Source organism: Trichechus manatus, unplaced genomic scaffold (genome assembly GCF_000243295.1).
Source record: "Trichechus manatus latirostris isolate Lorelei unplaced genomic scaffold, TriManLat1.0 scaffold00033, whole genome shotgun sequence".
NCBI lineage: Eukaryota > Metazoa > Chordata > Mammalia > Sirenia > Trichechidae > Trichechus > Trichechus manatus.
Genome location: NW_004443969.1, coordinates 20,240,607 through 20,251,201, shown reverse-complemented (window position 1 = coordinate 20,251,201; position 10,595 = coordinate 20,240,607). Strand labels below are relative to the sequence as shown.

General features: G+C 38.0%; 1 long non-coding RNA gene across 2 annotated transcripts in view; it reads right to left on the bottom strand.

The window, feature by feature from the left end:
* Nucleotides 1–1,248: 1,248 nt before the first annotated feature.
* LOC111820307 (uncharacterized) overlaps nucleotides 1,249–10,595 on the bottom strand; it is a 142,021-nt gene continuing 132,674 nt past the window's right edge. The window contains exons 4-6 of one of the 2 annotated variants that reach the window (XR_002823862.1): nucleotides 8,884–9,077; nucleotides 5,159–5,323; nucleotides 1,249–3,978 (exon numbers count right to left, since the gene is read on the bottom strand). This is a non-coding gene — a long non-coding RNA (uncharacterized LOC111820307). The remainder of the gene's footprint in view (nucleotides 3,979–5,158; nucleotides 5,324–8,883; nucleotides 9,078–10,595) is intronic. The other variant, XR_002823861.1, reaches the window with a different exon arrangement.

The following is a 10,595-nucleotide window of genomic DNA, read 5'->3' as shown; positions in this document are numbered from 1 at the left end:
TAGAGATTGGATATCTCTATTGTTTAGGAGTTACTTTAATCTTAGAAGTATATTTAATTGGTAAACCTAACTAAAACACCCCTATGGCTAGGAGATTAACTATTCTGAATGCACAGCTCAATTTGCACATTCAAAATTAATGCTTTTTCTCTACACGTTTTTTTCTGTTCCATTGTATCTTTCTCAAAAACAATCAACTAGATAAAATCCACAGTATTCCAGAGTTATACATTATATAAGGATAAAGTAAAATTTTCATTTTGCAGATCATCTTGAGATTTGTGAAGAGAGGAGCTTTTAAGGGCTGGTATTAATATAGAAAACCAGAAATATGTAAATCTTGTCTTCACTCAGCCATTTCTCATACCCTTAAAGTCCCTATGGAAAGATTTATAGAAGTAAAAACAACATCAAAGAAAGGCAAATTAGCCTTCGTTATTAGCAGATTCTTTAGCCCCAATTGCCAAAGAAGAATTCTAGTAGGCTGGGCTGGACTAGAGGAAAACTTTTTTCTACTCTTTAGAAGCAAACTAGAGGCATTAACTAAAACACGCTGAGTGACCTAAAATTATTTCTAAGCCTACACTTAACACTCAAATTTTACCAATGATGGCAACATAGGCTGGTTCAGAGCTCAGCTATCTTTTCTGGAAGGAAAGTAGAGAGTGTTTGTCCTAAGACTTAAGCCACCAACCTAGGCATTCTTAGGCCAGGACAAAAGCCTGAGGCCTATCTGCCTTGTGAAAGGAGAAGAAAGTTTCCAAGGAAAGAAAATAAAGGCAACAGCCAAAGTGGAAGTAAGAAGGAAAACAAGAGCAATATGTCCAGGAATGAACTTAGGTCTGACTCTCCAGCACTTAGAGGCAGAGAAAAGGAGAGAGAAGAGGGCTCACCACACTTCTCCTGACCTTTACACTCTGTTGAAAGCTCTATCTCTAGAAAGTATGACCCAAGCCTCCTCTTGCTATCAGCCCAATCGGTTTGGATTCACGATCTTGACTAATACTTGGAAATCAAAAACAAACCAAACCGATTGTCAGCGAGTTGATTCCGACTCATAGTGACCCTATAGGACAGAGTAGAACTGCCTCATAAGGTTTCCAAGGAGCAGCCAGTGGATTCAAACTGCTGACCTTTTGGTTAGCAGCCAAAGCTCTTAACCACTACACCACGAGGGCTCCAGTACTTGGAAAGAAGTAAGGATTTATATAAAATCAACAAAGAAGATGTTCTTCTACTGGAAGGCAACACTATACTCCATAAATTAGCCCAGCATTTTCTTACATTTTTTAAAGCACTGAAAGCTCACATGTCATCTTTCAGAGATGTGTCTATGTAGCAATCCTCAGATTCCTATTCTTAATTATAACTGAAGGTCCAGACTGTGTCTTAAAAGGTAGAGATTTTATTGTTTTAAATGATAAACATGCCCTTATACTAGTCCACAGTGACATTAATAGGACAATTTTCTAAAAATTACATAGCCAAGCAAGATCTTCACCCATTTTTTTTTTTTGTAACTTTGCATTTCGCCACTGTATTAGCTTCCCATTGTTGCTGCAGCAACGTACCACAAACTCAGTGCCATCCCTTTCAGGAGGATTAGGACTTTTAAAGCCACTGATCTCAAGTTCATAGAATATTAACAAAAATTTCTTAAATTAGTTTATTTGCTGCAATAGAGATAAGGGCCACTTCCATTTCTACTCCTTGGTTCCTGTGAGCGTGCATTTTGGATATGGGGAACACAGCACCACATATAGGTTGCTACTTGTAGGTGTATATCACATCTAGTAGTATAACATTCCCACCTCACAAAGTGAGGAAAACATGGAGATTCACGTTATATCCTTACGGCAGAACTGCATGTTCTTCCTCAAGGGGAACTGGTCTCCCCCTGAAGCAAGGAGTTCCAACTCTGTGAACTGAATTAGCTCTAGCAATTGAATACGAGGCCATGAATGCTCATCTTCGCAACTCAAGTCACATTTCTGCCCACCAAATGTAGACTTTTCCATGTGTGAGAATCAATACCTTCATAAGCTGACCGTCCATTTCATTTCTAGGGATCCTATGATCAATGCGACTTTGTCACAAGTTCCTATGGGGAAAACACTCTGATTATCACTTCATCCTTGTCACTTATTAGGATAATTCCACTCCTCTTCTCTCTACTGGTTAAGCACTGATGTATGGCCTCTACCACTTGGTGATCCCATTATTCCCACTGAAATCAGTGGGCCCAGTCGATTGTAGCATCTCCTACTCTCTTCTCCAGCCTACAGAAGATAGCCACTGCAGACTTTCCAAGAATGCTGGTGGTATCCTTACCAATACACTACTGAATGCTTAGGTGAAGGAAGTTTCCTCTTGGGGGTATGCTTAGGCAGTAGCGGAGCAAGTTGCATATGATAGATTCATCTTAATGTCCCCACCTCCCTGAGCTTTATACTCCTTCCACTACAACATTTCAGGGAAGCTCTGTCATTTCTTCCTCATTGACTCTAAGCCACCATTTAGTCCAGCTTCCATTCCCCATATTTACATCATTCCCAGGTAGATGAGCCAACACATTAAGTTCCAAAACCCAGATAGACACAATTATATAGGTGAATTTTGTCCAAGGTAGTCTTATAGTTTATTCACATTAGCTTAATACACTTAGAAGCTACTCCTATATATGCTACACAAACTAATTCTGATACAACTTGGCAAGGTCCGAAAACTCTTGATATATAGACTATCTCCTCCCCGACCAGGTATTGTACATCTCTGTCTGGGCTCTCCTGTGTTCCCCATACTATAATTGAGTAGTATGAATTGATTCTGTGACCTTAGGCAAATCACTCAAAGTACAAAGTATTTAAACCTCATCTTTAAAATGAAAGTAGAATACCTACATCATAGGATTGGTACATGGAATAAACAGGCAACGTAAGTAGAAAGCTACTAGCACAGAATCCAGGACACAATAAGCACATAAAACACTGTAACTTTTCCCCCTTTGTCTTAATCTCCTAGAGCTGCCATAACAAGATACCACAAGGCAGGTGTCTTTAAAGAACAGAAATTTATTTTCCCACAGTTGTAGAGGCCAAAAGTCTAAATCAAGGTCTCAGTCATATCACCTTCTGAGGGCTTTGATGGAGGAACTGTTCTGTACCTCTCTACCAGCTTCTAGTGGCTGCTGGAAATCCTTGGTATTCCTTTGCTGCTTATAGATGCATCTGCCTCTGTAATCACATGGCATCTATCATTTCCATGTTTATGACTTTTTCTTCATGTGTATTCCCTCCTTTTGTAAGATACCACTCAGTAGGGATTAGATTACGACTCACCCTACTCCAGTATGATCTCATTTGACTTAACTGATAACAAAAGAAAAATCCTATTTCCAGACAAGGTCACATTCACCAGTACGGGGTTAGGAATTCAACATATTTTTCGAGGGGACACAATTCAATCCATAACACTTCTTTAAGGATAAACCTTGATCCATATCCCCAGATACAAGAAAAAACATCAATAAAAAATTCAACCAGTTTAAGTTACCAAGATTCCTTCTTTCTTAGAGCTAAGGAAATCTTAAACATCAAAAAACTATTTTAATTTAATTTAGACTATCTCACACATAACAGACATTCCAAAATATTGTTTGTGAAATTAAATCCTAAACCGAAGTTTGAATCTGTATAACTGTCGTTGGAATTTATTCTCCTTCAAGCATCTATTTCTGAAGAAAAATTCTATAGGATTTATCAGCAAAAGACAAATGCATCATAAATTGATATTTTCATTACTCATGAGTGGGGCTGATGCGGAGCCTCAAGTATACTTAACCAGTTTTGTTTTTCATGAAGGCCTTCGTTTTAGTTGACATTGGCAATCAGATTTTGAATTTCAGCCCCAATGCGGTAATTCTGTCAAACTCAGCTTGGGAGGGTAAAAGCGTTCAAGCGTTTGGAGAGAGCAGCTGCCCTTGTTCAGAAGGAACGAGCACAAAAAGGATAAATGGTTACTTATCAGATTCATGCTACTTGGGAAATGGACAAAGTTCTTGTAGAGACATAGAAATAAAACTTCAGTTTTGAAACTTAATTTCTACTTCATATGGCAGAAGTAGAACCCTGGTGGTGCAGTGGTTAAGAGCTCGGCTGCTAACCAAAAGGTTGGCAGTTCGAATCCACCAGCCATTCCTTGGATACTCTATAGGGCAGTTCAACTCTGTCCTATAGGGTCGCTATGAGTCGGAATCGACTCAACAGCAACGGGTTTGGTTTTGTTTTTTTTATGGTAGAAGTAAATGGAAGGATACTAGAAGTGAACAATACAAAATTCGGTTTTTCACTAACATGTTTTATTCTCCTATTGTCTAGGAAGAAAGTGTAATCGTATCCCCCACAAGTTTTAATTTATACTAATACTTTCACCAATTAAGTTCTTGGGGAACGCCCTTTTAAAAGCTGATACATTTAGGACTAGCTTGCCATCTACTTGTGATGTCAAGCTAACTGCTTTAAGAACATACAGTCTGGGGAAATGAACATATGTATGTATTGTTGGGGCTATGTTCATTCTTTTGGGAAGCAACTTTCTTAATAGCAAAAAGGTGCAATATATAAACACATAATCTAGAGCCATCTATTAGAAATTCATTCATTCTAAGTATTCCCCAATGTGTAAACTTGAGATGCAAAATAACCATTCCGTGATGTGCTCCAAAAATGTACCAGATGTATGTCTCCATTCTTGCAGGAACCTGTGGATTAGCCTTCCCACATGAGCTATCCCTATGCGGGAAGATCATTTCCTTCTACTTTTCCCACGAACTCTGTTGCAATTTCCAGAACATTATGGGAAATTTGCCACAATATGTGGGACACTTTGGTCTCTCGCTGGAATTTTGCAGGCATGCACTGCCATGGCTTGAAGCAGGGATCAAGATATTTGTTTCATATGGTGAGATCTAACATAATGCTTTGTGAGGGAACCAGGAGCTTTTCCTCTCTTTTCCAGAGTCATTAGAACTGACAGTACAGCCCATTCATATAGTCAGACTGTGGAAAAGAAAGCATAAGCATTAGCTACAGATATCCTGACTGATTTAACTACAGATATCCTGACTGATTTAAGGATGCTGGAGACTGTAACATCGTACCTCTGCACTGTTGGGGAGAGGAAGAAGCTGGAGAACCCTGCGAAAATGGGCTCTGTTCTGAAGAGAATCTTAAACTCTGCAGTTTGTTTTCCTCTGGACACTTCAGAAGTTCTGAACTGCTATAAGCTGTTGTTGTTGCTGCTGTGTTTTTTCCCTCTGGTAGGCCTGGTAGACACAGAAACAAGCAAAGAATTACTTTTAAACAAGAACCTGAATTGTTTACATAACCCAAGTTTCCATTTAGTCAGGGTGGCGGGGACCTGTTTTTAGATCAATTTTCTCTTAGTTTAGGGGGAATGTTTTGTGGATCTAAAATGATAGAAACTCAATTTCATAAAACCCACATTAGAAAAAATAACCATTCACAGAAGTTTTAAGAAACTTTCATCATTCTTAAGTTTCTCCATCAGGTATTCTCATATTTGATTTGTTTTTAAAATATGCAACAACAACAACAAAATACAACAAAATGTAAGAAAGTTCTATTAGGTGTGTCGAAAAATGTGTGCCCAGTAGAAATAGTTGATTTGACCAATTCTAAATCATCAGCCTGGGCATATGCCTGCAGCTACCATATTAGAACTGAGAGTCATGAGGACGTATAGGTTATGTACCTATTATAAAAATGACCAGATGGACTCATAGATGTAGCGGTTAATTACACTGAAAAATAGTTAATCTAATCATGAAATATGAGGCATAAGAGGTGGTTCAGTGGTAGAATCCCTGCCTTCCATGTAGGAGACTGGAGTTCAATTCCCAGCCAATGTACCTGTCTGTCAGTGGAGCCTTGCGTGGTGTTTTGATGCTGAACAGGTTTCAGCTGAGCTTGCAGACCAAGAAGGACTAGGAAGAAAGGCCTAGCGAACAATGCAATCAATCCAAACCAGTCTAAACCACAACTAGTCATGGGGATGGCCAAGGACTGGGCAGCATTTTGCTCCATTGTGCATGGCATCATCATGAATCGGGGGCCAACTTGACAGCAGTTAGCAAGAATCATGAATTGGGGTTGGCTATTGATATGGAAAGGAGCCCTGGTAGAGCAGGGGTTAAAGAGCTCCGCTGCTAATCAAAAGGTCAGTGATTCAAACCACCAGCCACTCTGAGGGAGAAAGATGTGGCAGTCTGCTTCTATAAAGATTACAGCCTTGGAAACCCTAAGGGGCAGTTCTACTCCGTCCTATAGGGTCACTATGAGTCGGAATTGCTCTACAGCAATGGGTTTATTAATATGGTAGAAATTAAAAGTTCAGTCTGCACATGATGAGTTCAGTGACAATCCTATTGACAGAGATGATAAAATAACATGTAAAAAAAATAAGCCCTGCCAAGTTTTCATAGTGGACTTCACTTACGAAAATCTCCTCAAAGAGAAAATAAAAAGCTAATCAAATGTAACTCTGAGTTTTTTTTTTTAAATCTCAATAGTAAAGAAACAAAATCATAAGCACATTAAAAGTAGCCCTCAACTTCTCTAGACATTGTATAAAATAGTTATTTCCCTTTCACACCTCCCCCGAGCCATCAACTTATCCTGCTCTGTCTTTTTGCCTCCCCCTCCCCAACATACACAAGCATACACTAGGTTGAAGCAGCTTCCACTGAGGTTACCAATGATAAACATGATACTAAATCTAATTGACATATTTTTAGTCCTCATCTCCCTTGACCTCTTTAAAAAAAACATAGGTCACCGTCTATTTGTCTCTCCTTGAAATGCTCACTTCACTTGGTTTCCATAACTTGTAACTCTCTTGATTTTCCTTCTTCTACTCTGGCCACTCTTCTCTGCAGGCTTCTCTCCCTGGGCACTAGTGTTGGAGTTCTTCAAGTTGCATTTCTCTTTTCACTATATACTCTCTCCCTAGAAAATCTCTTTGAAGCTCATGCACATTTTATGGAGATAAATCACCATTTTAACTCTTCAGTCCAGATCTCTTATTTCAGCTCACTGCCTTGATCTATTCCCTTGGAAATTTCGTAGAATTTCATACTTAAGATGTTTACAAGGGAATACATATTAGACCTCTTCTCTAAATTTGGTTTCCTTCCAGTATTCCCTGATGGTACCAATATTGATCCAGTTGTGCAAGTTAGAAACCTGGAAGCCATCTTTAACAGCTCTTTTTTCCCATATAATCAATCCTTCAGAAAGTCCTATATTTAGCTCTAATTATTTATTGAATTCAACCACTTCTATCCATCTCCAGCACCATTACCCTCATTTAAGCTCCATTGTATCTTAACCTGTACTATTAAAACAGTCTCATAACTGGACTTTGTGCTTTTATTCTTGTCTTATCCACACTAAAGCTACACTAGAACCAGGATGATTTTAAAAAAAAAAAGTAAATCTAATTATATCACCCCCCCCCCCACATAACAGACTTAAGTAGTTTCCAACTACTCAGAGATAATAGCCACGGCTTTTAAGGGTTTCTCCTCTACAAACCTCATTAGCATGTCTCCTATATCCTCTCTCCCATACTCTCCGCTTTTGGTACACCTGTCCTGTTGTCAGTTCCTGGAACATGCCATGTTCCCTCCCACCTCACATGGTGTTCTTTCTGCCTAAACATTCTTTCTCTCTTGCCATGATCTATTCTTTCTGCAGATCTCAACTCCAATTACATTTCCTCAGGAAAGACTTCCATGACTTCTCTGACTAGGCCAAATTCCCCTATAACATGATCTCATAGTAACATCCATATAACTCAAATTTGCTGCATTTATAACAGTTATAAAATGAAAGTTATCTGTGTGGTCATCAGATTTACAAACATAAGCAATAAATCCCATAAGTACAATGAACGGTTTTACTCAACATGGTATATTACCTGCTCCCGGCATATTGAAGGTGATAAATCAATACTTGTAGAATGAATGAATGAATGGACATTTTCTGAAACTTACTAAATGAAGATAAAACCAAAGCTCGCTGCCATGGAGTTGATTCCAACTCATAGCAACCCTATAGAACAGAGTAGAACCGCCCCATAGGGTTTCCAAGGATTCAAACTGCTGACCTTTCGGTTAACAGCTGAGCTCTTAACTGCTACACCACCAGGGCTCCAAATGAAGATAAGTGCTCACTAAAAAATAGGTGCCTAGATGGCATCACAAACAGTTTGCACTCAACTGCTAACCTAAAGGTTTGTGGTTTGAAGCCACCCAGCGGTTCCACAGAAGAAAAGGCCTGGTGATTTGCTTCCATTAAGATTCACAGCTAGGAACCCTATGAAGCTGTTCTATTCTGTCCATAAACTAGAATCAACTCAATGGCAACCAACAACAACAACAAAAAAAAAAAACTCATTAAAAAATATTCATCAGCCAAAGAACAACTACTCAAGCAACCATTGAACCTGACATTCACAGAGTGAGGTTGATGATTGTGATGATTAAAACGAAGATGGTGACAATGATAATGCTGATGTCAATGATGATGTTACCTAATACTCAATGAGCATTATTTGGCGCAAAGTGCCAGAGTAATCCTCGTCATAGCCCTAAAAGTAAATATTCCTGTTCCTATTTTATGAGGACAGTGAAATTCAGAGCTGACGGTAATTTGTCCAATGGCTATCTTTGAAATTTGATGACCCTCTCAAGTATGTTTATATTTTTTTTAATCTTTGAGGTAGAAGAGTATTTCTAACTCATTTTTCATTCTAATAATACTGCGCTGTATATATTTAATGTCCTAGGGGAAAATTGCTGACCTTAAACAAAGAGCGTATTAACAAACATTTCCAGTAATTTTGTTGCTCATCATCAGGGAGCGGAACTTTGTTCTTTGATACTGCAGAAGTATTTATTTAGAAATGTAATGTGTCCAGAAAACTATTCAGCTTGCTCTCTTTTTTTCTTTCTTACTAGTTTTCTCTTTTAAAACTTGATCAGTTCCTTGCTTAGGCTAAAAAAAAAAAAAAGAGAGAGACAGAGAGATTTCAATTTTTACAACATTAAAATAGAAACTCTACTCCTGGGGAAAAAAGTAGGATTATACAAGCTTTAATAATAAATCTCTTAGAAGGGAAAAGTAATTTATCATGACTCTAACTATTTTACATGTCTCTAATAAATGCTTTGATATTTGTTATTCTAAAATGAACTGCAAAATATGCTGTAATAATAATACACCAAAGAAATAAACAAACAGCAATAACAAATAACAATTCTTGCTTCCTTTCTGACGCACTCATCTTCATAGATTGCTCATCACTTTCTATAGTATAGCTACCATAAGGTGAAGCAGAATAAGTGCTAGTAAAGTGAAGCCATGATTTCTCAATATAAAATAAATTCTTAGTTGCTAAACTCACTGAGTGTTAGAAGAGATTTTTCCAATTCAGACCAACAGTTCATGACATTATTGAATAATTTCTCCAAGATATTAGGCACAATTCCCCTGATCCTCTCAGCGTTTGTAGTACATAAATTAAACCTTCTGTCACCTAAATTTTTAGAATACATAATTTACAATATAAACGATTTGAATAAACCTATGAAAATGACAGCTGATCCTGTTTTAAGAAACGTGTCACTCCGTCTCACAAGAAGTCATGCAATACTGAGACGTAATGATGGTTTTTACAACTGTTTTCCAGCATATTTTTACGTTGCATGCATTTTCACTTCCAGCCATGAATCCAGTACTTAACAAGACAGAAAATTAATAATTCAGCCGAACATGCTTAACCAGGTAATGTAATTGCATGCTAACTCTCCAGCTGAATGAGCCTTATTTCCTAGAAAGAGATTTTAAGTCATCTGACACTATGACCAAGGCAACTGAAATTGTAACGGATCAAAAAGTACAACAGGGATAGACTTCAAAAGTGCTTTTCTGCTGTGTTTGCCCTAAACAGGGGAGAAGGAGGAGTTTGAGAGGGAGGGATACCAAGCTGACACTCCTTTGGTAACTTGATCCATTGTATCTCGTTATTGCAGCACATATGGTTCGTACTATACTGAGCTGAGATCCCTCCAACACACAGGGATAAGCAGAAAAAGCGAAGAATTAAGTGTTAGCCTTCACTCTGAGCTTCCCATCTTTGGAGATTTTCTATAACAGTATTATTTAAAAGTTGTTAATTTCCTTTTATAACAGTTGTTTTTTTTTTTTTAATGGAAGAAATCCCTCATAGACGTGTAAAGGAGATGACATAATAGACTGCAATGGTTCTAAAGATGTGTAAATACACATTTATGGACTTTTTGAAATGCAGATTATGCAGGTATTTATCCAAAACTTTGAAACACCTATTACTGATCCAGCTGACTATATTTTTTTATTAGAACCTGCCATTAAAATACAAGTTAGATATTTTAAGTGGCACTAAATTCTACTCTGCACACTTGGGGTTGCTATCTATGAGTGGAAATGGACTCGAAGGCAACACCAACAAGAACAACATCTACCTCATAGGTT